The sequence below is a fragment of the Gobio gobio genome (genome assembly GCF_949357685.1).
Source record: "Gobio gobio genome assembly, chromosome: 11".
Lineage (NCBI taxonomy): Eukaryota > Metazoa > Chordata > Actinopteri > Cypriniformes > Gobionidae > Gobio > Gobio gobio.
In genome coordinates, this window is record NC_137104.1 from 35,034,952 (window position 1) to 35,044,581 (window position 9,630).

Genomic DNA, 9,630 nt, shown 5'->3' on the forward strand with positions numbered 1-9,630 from the left:
TATATTGGCTGCACTGTGTGAGGAAGTGCAGCTCGTCCTCTACGCCTCCATCGGGGCAGTGTAAACACAGTCTGAGCTCTCTGGCTCTCCAGCTCTGCTTGTGTCGACCCGTCTCCACACATAGACTGTGCTCACTCATACGATACTTCGTTAGGAGTTTTCTCTGATGATAGTCTTTCATTTGGATCAAGTAAGGTGCCAATTGATAATCTTTCTTTATTCTGCAGAAGCACTTCAATTTGTTAATTTGTGCTGCTTTGATTTGCCATTCATTGATGTATTCATCCTGGGTTCTTTTTTGTATTTCTTTAATTTTTGAGAGTTTTAACTGAATTGTTGAATTTAGTTGGTGTGTTTCCACTAAATAGTGCAAGGGGTCACTCTCTTGGTGTCCTGCCCTGTGTGTAAGAGGCATCAGTCGGTATTGCCATCTCAAATTTTCCAGAAGCAGAGAATGTAAGACCCAAATAATTATAATATGTGACATGATTAAGAAGTGTTCCCCCGATTGTAAAATGATATTTTTTGTCAGTAAGGCAAGGTTTTTTCTGGAAGATCATGATTTTGGACTTTGACATGTTGATTGGTGAGGCCCAGTCGCTGATGTACTGCTCTAAAACCAAAAGGATTTCGTGCAGTCCCTCTTCATGAGGCGACAGCAGCAGAAGGTCGTCAGCGTACAGGAGGCATATGATTTGTCTGCCCTCGAGGGTCAGACCAGGACAAGAGGACTTCTCAAGTGCTGATGCCAACTCATTGATAAAGATGTTAAAGAGAGTCGGGCTGAGGCTGCAGCCTTGACGGACTCCTTTATTCTGACTGAAATAATCAGTCCGTCTGTCGCTGATCTTGACGCAGCACTTGTTCCCGTTGTATATATCTTTTATGGCATCATATGCCCTTCCTCCTATTCCACTTTGGATAAGTTTTTGAAAAAGTCCATTATGCTATACTGAATCAAAAGCTTTTTTAAAATCAATGAAGCCGAATATTTTTCCTTGGTTTTTTTTTGTTTTTTTTTATCAACATGTTTTTGGATTAGTGTGTGGAGTGTGTAAATGTGGTTTGATATTCTCTGATTGGGCATCAATCCAATTTGACAATTCTTTAAAATGTTGTGTTCTTGAATGAACTGCACTAATCTGTCATTAATAATAGAGCAGAACAGTTTTCCCAGGTTACTGCTCACTGTAATGCCCCTATGATTATCTGGGTCATAATTCTGGAGGGCCAATTGGAGTTATCCAATTTTCTTTCCATATCTCAGGAAAGTGTCCTGATTTTAATAAGATGTTGAACAATTTTAGAATAGCATTTTTCAGTTTGGGGCTGCTGTGTTTCAGCATCTCATTAGAGATTCCATCCACGCCACAGGATTTTCAGTTTTTTAGGGATTTCATCTTGTCTGTCAGTTCATTTAATGCTATGGGCTGGTCTAAATGGTTTAGCTGGTCTTTTATAGTGCGTTCCAGATTATGGAGTTGGGAAGTTAGGTCATAGATGGGAAGGTGTCTTGCTTTTTTGGATTTGTCTAAATTGTTCCATAATTCCCAAAAATAATTTTGATCGACTGCCTCCTCGATCTTGTTTTGTTTTATATTCATGTGATCAGCTTTTTTCTGTTTTAATAGTGATTTGTATATTTTGAGGGTTGATATGTGGCTCGTATTTGTTGGTTTGCCAGGTCTCTATGTTTTGATAATGACCGTAATTCTTTTCCCACTTTTTGGCATTCTTTATCAAACTATGCCAGCATTAATCAGCATTAATTACTCACTTCTGCAAAATATTTTAGTATTTGGCTACAAATCAGTTACAGTTTTTCTGAACTGCTAAAACACTAAATCCCATTCTTTGAACCAAATTCACGATAACAAAAAACAATTTGACAAATAAATCACTCTTTCTGTAAAACCTTAAAAAGTTCAGGCAGTTGGACTGTTTGCAAAACTCATGGATTCTTTTTTTCAAAACTCTAAACATATTCTCACACACTAAAACACATATCGCACTGTGAACAGGCAGGCAAAAGTTAAACACTTGCAACACAGTTGTCACATTTATGTTGTGTTTACGTTTGCACACAACGACTCAAAATTGTTCACACTTATTTCTAATGATGTGATCAAACCAACTGTACAAAATAAGCCAGTTCAGAGTGCATAGGTGACACAGGTGCACTGAATGTTGATACCAACAATGGATGGAAACAATCTGAGAGGGAGAGGAGGAAGAGTATGTGTAAGAGGTGGTGGACAAGGAGGAAGAGGATGAGAAAGAGCAAGGTGTGGAGAGTGTTGTTAAGGCAGAATCTGGCACACCAGCTTTTCCCTTTGTCTGGCAAGAGACGACATTGCCTGTGATGTGGACAAAGTCCTCAGGCCGAACCCAAGACAAAGACGTGATGCTGAGGCAGAATGAATCTCTCACTGACTTTGATTTTGCAGTACTGTGACATGCTATTCATTCAGAGGTTGTTGTTGTTTTTAATACTTTTTGGCTTTTGCACGGAATTACTGTTTTTACAGTGCAAGTGCTGAATATACAGACATTCAGTAGTACAATACTATCCGTGCAGTGCATACAGTATACAATTTATTCACCTTACTGTAAGTTGTGATTAATAATTTTTTATGTAATTTCAAAATTTGTTGTTACAATATACTTTTTCTGTAACTGCATGCTTTGGATGCTGTTTTCTCCATTTTTCGATGTAGTGTCTTGAATAATCTGTGATGTTTATATTTTACATGAATGAACTGTAATGTTTATGTGACTATGTGTCTGAAAGCATTATTTGGTCACTCACACCCATCGTCATGAAGTGCTTTGAGCGGCTGGTCCTGGAACACCTAAAAGACTCTCTACCATCCACATTGGACTCACACCAGTTTGCCTACCGCAGCAATAGGAGCACAGAGGATGCCGTTTCCATGGCACTGCACTCAGTGCTCACTCACCTGGACAATAAAAACACTTACGCACGCATGCTGTTTGTTGACGTCAGCTCAGCATTCAACACTGTCATCCCAACCAAGTTAATAGCCAAACTTGGAGACCTGGGCATCAAAACTTCAATGTGTAACTGGATTTTGGACTTCCTAACTGACAGACCCCAGAATGTTCGTTCAGGATTCACCTGCTCCACATCCATCACACTCAACACTGGTGTACCACAGGGCTGTGTGCTAAGCCCGTTTCTCTACTCCCTCTTCACCTCCGACTGCAAGCCTGTGTATGGATCTAATTCCATTGTCAAGTTTGCGGACGACACAACGGTAATTGGTCTCATCAGCAACAACGATGAGACTGCCTATAGGGAGGAGATCCAGCACCTGGCCACATGGTGCACTGAAAATAATCTGCTCCTCAACACCACCAAAACGAAGGAGCTCATCGTGGACTTCAGGAAGGAGTCAATAGGCACACAAAACACCATCCACATCAATGGAATGGCAGTTGAGTGTGTCTCCAGTTTCAAGTTCCTGGGGACCCACATCTCGGCGGACATGTCGTGGACGACCAACACCTCCAGCCTGGTCAAGAAGGCTCACCAGCGCTTCTTCTTCCTGAGGACACTGATCAGCTCTCCTCGGTTATCCTGGTGAACTTCTATCGCTGCGCAATAGAAAGCATCCTGACCAACTGTGTGGCAGTGTGGTATGGGAGCTGCTCTGTTGCGGAGCGCAAGGCACTGCAGCGGGTGGTGAAAACTGCCCAGCGCATCACAGGGACTCCACTACCTGCCATCGAGCACATCCAGAGGAAACGCTGTCTGCATCGAGCTCGCAGCATCCTCAAGGACTCCTCTCACCCAGCCCACAGACTGTTTTCTCTCCTGCCCTCCGGCAGGCGTTTCAGGATCCACCGGACCAGGACCAGCAGACTAAAGAACAGTTTTTTCCCCAGAGCTGTCTCTTTACTGAACTCGAACCCCCGCTGATCCACTTCCCTCATATACTGCTAACTCTCCTACCTCACATCTGCCTTCACTTTGTTATTTGCACTGCCGACTGTTTATTACAGTAACAACTGTTTACTTATGCATTTTGCACTACCATACCTTTACTGTATTATGCTCATTTGCACTGCCGACTGTTATTTACAGTACCAACTGTTTACATTTGCATTTTGCACCGTACTTCTAACTGTAATATGCAACCACTTTCCACTGCACTTTTACACTTTTTTTCGGATAGCTTCTGTCCATAATTTATTGCACTACCTTAATCCACTGCCATATTCCTCATTTTAGCCTAACATATCATTGTATACCTCTAGCTGTTAAATTCTGTTTATAGTGATAGCCATCTGTATATTATATTATATTCATAGTACATATCCACCTGTAAATTCTGTTTATAGTAATAGCCATCTGTATATTTATTCACTGTACATATTCACCTGTAAATTCTGTTTATAGTAATAACCATCTCTCTATTTATAGATATATTTATATATATTCAGTACATATCCATGTCCTGCACTTATGCAAACGTTGTATATCCTGCACTTGCTGCTATTGCACTTCTGGTTAGACCTAAACTGCATTTCGTTGCCTTGTACTTGTACTTGTGTAATGACAATAAAGTTGAATCTAATCTAATCTAATTTGATTTTGAGCACAGATAATGGTTGTAGCTATCTCATAATGTAATAACAGCACATAATGTAATGTAAAACGTATTGCATTATTATTGTAATAAAATGTTCATAATGTCATAATTTTCTCAAAATGTAATAAAATCTTGAGCTCATCATGTAATAAACATTTTTATATTATGAGAAAATTATTACATTATAAACTCACCAAAGACTCACCATTTTCATTATTGTAATAGCTTTTAAAACATAAAAAATATCAAAATCCAGTCTCAAACTACCTGTGAAATGCAACAGATTAAAATATTCATGCTATTTTTTGTTACAACACAGAAGGGATAGAGGCAAGAAAGCAGGTAACGGATGTTTTTATTGAACAACCATTTTATCGGATACTGAAGTGGATGACTAAGTAATAATGTCCTTATGGAAACAGACTGGAGACTGACAGGAGCGGAGAGGACTCAGGAGAACTTCACAGGAGACGAGGAGGCAACGAGGGAGACTTGGAGACAACACTGGAGACAGGTAAGTAGGTTTGGCAGTCCTAGAGGTAAGCATTCAGGTAAGTCTTAATGCAAACAAGACCGGACGAAGACTGAGTGTGAGAGAGTGTCTTTTGTGCTGGAGGTGATTGCCGTGCTGATGTGGTGCAGGTGTGCGTGATCAATACTCAGGAGAGGAAGTGCGCTGTGATTGGGTGAAGGTGGAGCCTGGCGTGTTTGTGACATTACCCAACCACGGCGCGCTCCCGAGGACCCCGACGTTGTGGTGGTCAGCCTCTGCCCCGGGGTGCGGGTCTCTCTAGATGAGTGACATGGAAATGGTCAAGCAGGTTAGGGTCAAGTATGTCGTTTCTGGGTACCCATGAGAGTTCCTCAGGACCGTAGCCCTCCCAGTCCACGAGGTATTCCAGAAGACCGTCCAAGATGTCGTGAACCTGGTAAGTGGCACATCTTCTAGGTTGAGAGGAAGGGGGGTTCGGTGGCTGCACCAGGCTCTGTGGGAACAGAAACAGAGGGGTGGTGAGGTTTCAACAAGGAGACATGGAAGGTGGGATGGATTCTGTATTGAGGAGGTAACCGGAGTTGATAAGTGACAGGGTTGATCTGCTTCACGATGGAAAAGGGGCCAATGAATCTGGGACTCAGTTTCCGGCACGGCAGATGAAAACCGATGTCCCTGGTGGAGAGCCAGACCTTCTGTCTTGGCTGGTAAGTTGGGGCGTCGGAGCGACGAAGGTCGGCTGTCATTCTGCGCCAGCGCAGTGCCCGTTGTAGTTGGTGGTGTGCAGAGTCCCAAACCCTCTCGCTCTCTCGGAACCAGTAGTCGACAGCAGGCACATCCGACGGTTCCCCGGACCAAAGGAATAACGGGGGTTGGTAACTGAGTACGCACTGAAAGGGAGTGAGTCCTGTAGTAGGTTGCAGCAGGGAGTTCTGTGCGTACTCGGCCCAACCCAGGAACTGGACAGAAGGTACGGAGGAAGCGACCGATCTCCTATATCTTCCGCTCTGTCTGCCCATTCGACTGCGGATGGTATCCTGAGGAGAGGCTGACGGTCACACCTAGGAGTGGGAAGAAGGCCTTCCATACCTTGGAGATGAATTGCGGCCCTCTATCCGACACGATATCCTCGGGAATTCCGTAATGTCTGAAGATATGGTTGAACATTAGCTTGGCGGTCTGCATGGCGGTGGGAAGTCCTTCCAAAGGAATCAGGCAGCATGACTTCGAGAATCTGTCTATTATCACTAGAAAGCAGGTACAGTTATCAGAAGCAGGGAGGTCGGTAATGAAGTTGACTCCTAGGTGTGACCAGGGTCTGTTGGGAATGGGCAGAGAATGGAGTTTTCCAGAAGGAAGATGTCGAGGGCTCTTCGAGATGGCGCATTCCTTACAACCTTGCACGTACCTTCTGACGTCAGCTGCCATGTTCATACCTTTTTTTACCACAAAAGGTTCATAGTAGTACCTTAAAGGGGTCATGAATTGAGAAATCAACTTTCCCTTGAGATTTTGATATATAAAAGGTCACGGTAAAATAAGAATATCCTGTAAGCTTCAGAGATGAAAACTTCCTTGTTAGTCAAAGAAAAGCTTTTATTGACACCAGGCCCAGCAAACGAGAGATCTCAGAATGTGTCTAGATGTGACGTCAGAGTGTGGTGAAACACCGCCTTAACAGAAGAAGAACGCCTGATTCTGTAGCCCCGCCCACCGACTCAGTCCTGACATGTTAAAGATAAATAACATAGGCCTACGTAGAGCTAAACCGGATCGAACTTCCAAACAATAAACATGCCACATAAGCTTCATTCGGATTCCAATATTATGAATGCATGGATGAACTCGTCACAGCCCCAATCATCACCCAATCACCAGGACCCGACAAGGCGCCCACTCGTTCACACTCACCAGAATACTGACACACTCACTATATAATATGCACCCAGTCACCATTCACTCGTGAGCTGTGTCCCAAAGTGAAGGCTGCGCGCTTCGAAGGCCACAGACTAAATCTTGTGGCGCGGGATTAAATTTCCCAGTGAAAGATGGTAGCAGTCGGTAACTCTGGTGTACTTTGGACGGGATTGGGTGGTCTGACAATAGCCCGGCCGCTCCCGACACAACAGCGCAATCGTGCAATCGTGCTTGAACTTTAAGTAAACAAAGCGTTCTGTAGTGGTGGCATTCACACAGTTCCCAGTTCCCTGCCCTGAGCAACCTGGCAAGATAAAGTTTCATTTCCCAATTTTAACTTGCATAAATGCAAGAAGAGGAATCAGTCAGTCAGTTCCCTCCACTGGTCAAATGGGTCCCCAATGAAGAACTTCAGTTGCCACCTCTGTTGAAATGTCTTTCTGGGGGTGGGGTGTTGATGGAGCCCCCATAGAGGGTGGGATGGTGCTCCCTTAGTGCCCTACGCAGACCTCATATTCTGCATATATGGAACAGTTGTATATTTGTTGTAGTAAAAGCTTTACATGAATATTTTACTGAAATGAAAACATGAAATTGCTGCCATTGATCAACAACCAACTCAACATACGTGGTCTTTGGTTACTATTTTCCTTTGAATTGTGAGATATGAACTAGGAATGGAGAGAAAAAAGTCACAATTACCTTTTATATTTTCTATTCCATGGCAGAAATAAGCTTTCATATGTTCCACGTGTGTAAGGCGGAAAACTAGAGATCAGTCCAGCACACATTCTTCCTTCTCTCCCCTAACTCTTCTTCTCCCTTGTGCTGATCCAACTACTCCTCTCCTCCTTCATCTAGCCTACTCCTCTCCCTCACACAGACATTTTTTTCTCTCTGCTTCTCTGAGTTGTTCAGCATCCACATTGAACAACATCAAAATGTCCCTTTTTTACTATGTCCAAGTAATGAAAATAACTTCAACACCTGAATGAGATTGGATCCAGCTATTTCTCAATATTTCAGTGATCTGTTATCTAAAAATGCTCATCAGTTGTTTCAATATTTTTAATATATATATATGTTTGAGTACTTTTGAGCTATACTGTTGTTGCAGAAGTAGAGGCTTTATACTATATTTAAGGTTTGGAACATTAGGTCTTCATTTCTGACATGCTGTGTTTAAGCATTTGTAAATAAGACCAGAAAGATCCATGATTTTGGTATTGGGTAAGCTTGTGTGAAAAGAAAATGTAAGCATTTTAGAAACGTGTTAATTGACTGCATATTGTGTTAAAAACAAAATGAATTGTGTTAATGGTACGGTCACAACAAAACAGACGGATGTTGTGCTAATTGTGTTTAGAGTTTTGAAAATGTGACTATGGATTTTACAAAAGTCAGCAAATGTAATTTTAAGGGTACTGCGTGACAAGCTGTTGTATCCATAAAGATACAATTTTGGTTACTATGGAAGTACTATTTTTTTCTTCCACAAAATAAAATGTATAAAAGGTAATTGTGACTTTTTATCTCACAATTCAGACTTTTTTTTTTTTTGCAATTGCGAGTTTACTTCTCACAATTCAATTTTTTTTCTTCAGAATTGTGAGATATAAACTAGAAATTGAACGAAAACAAAGATAGAATTCTGAGATAAAAAGACACAATTACATTTTTTATTTTCTATTCCATGGCAGAAATAAGCTAGGTTCCACGTGTGTAAGGGGGAAAACATAAGGAGATGAGGTCCAGAACACATTCTTCCTCTTCTTCTCCCTTGTCCTGATTCAACTACTCCTCTTCTCCTTTAACTATTCCTCTCCTCACCCCCCAATTGTTCTGCATCCACAATGAACAAAACAAATTCAAAGAGTCCCTTTTTTACTGTGTATGCAGTCCAAGTAATGGAGAAAACGTCATCACCTGACTATGCCTCCATCTGAGATTGGATCCTGCTATTTCTCAATATTTCAGTTGTTTCAATGTTTTTATATTCTTTTCCAGTACTTTTGAGCTGTTGTTGTTGCATAAGTAGAGGCTTTATATATTTAAGGCTTGGAACATTAGGTCTTCATTTCTGATATACTGTGTCCACACACATTTGTATAAGACCAAAAAAGATCCATGATTTTGGTATTGGGTAGCTTGTGTGAAAACTGTATGTATTTTAGAATCGTGTTAACTGCCTGCATATTGTGTGAAAATAACATGAATTGTGTTAATGGTACGGTTACAGCTGACGGATGTTGTGCTTGAGTTTAGAGTTTTGAAAGATTGACAGATTGGACAAAAGGATTTTAGCAATTGAAAAAAAAAACTAATAAAAATATTAATGTTAGTTCACAGTGCATTAACTAATGTTAACAATTATGACTTTGATCTTAATATTGTATTAGTAAATGTTGAAATTAACATTTAATAAGATTAATAAATGCTTTAGAAGTATTGTTCACTGTTAGTTAATGTTAACTATGTTAACAAATGAAACCTTATTGTAAAGTGTTACCAACGAAGCAATGAGTGTGGACCACTATGAGCCTCAATCGCCTGAGTCAAAGCTCAGGATATTAGAATGGAATAGAAGTTATTGATTAGAATAGA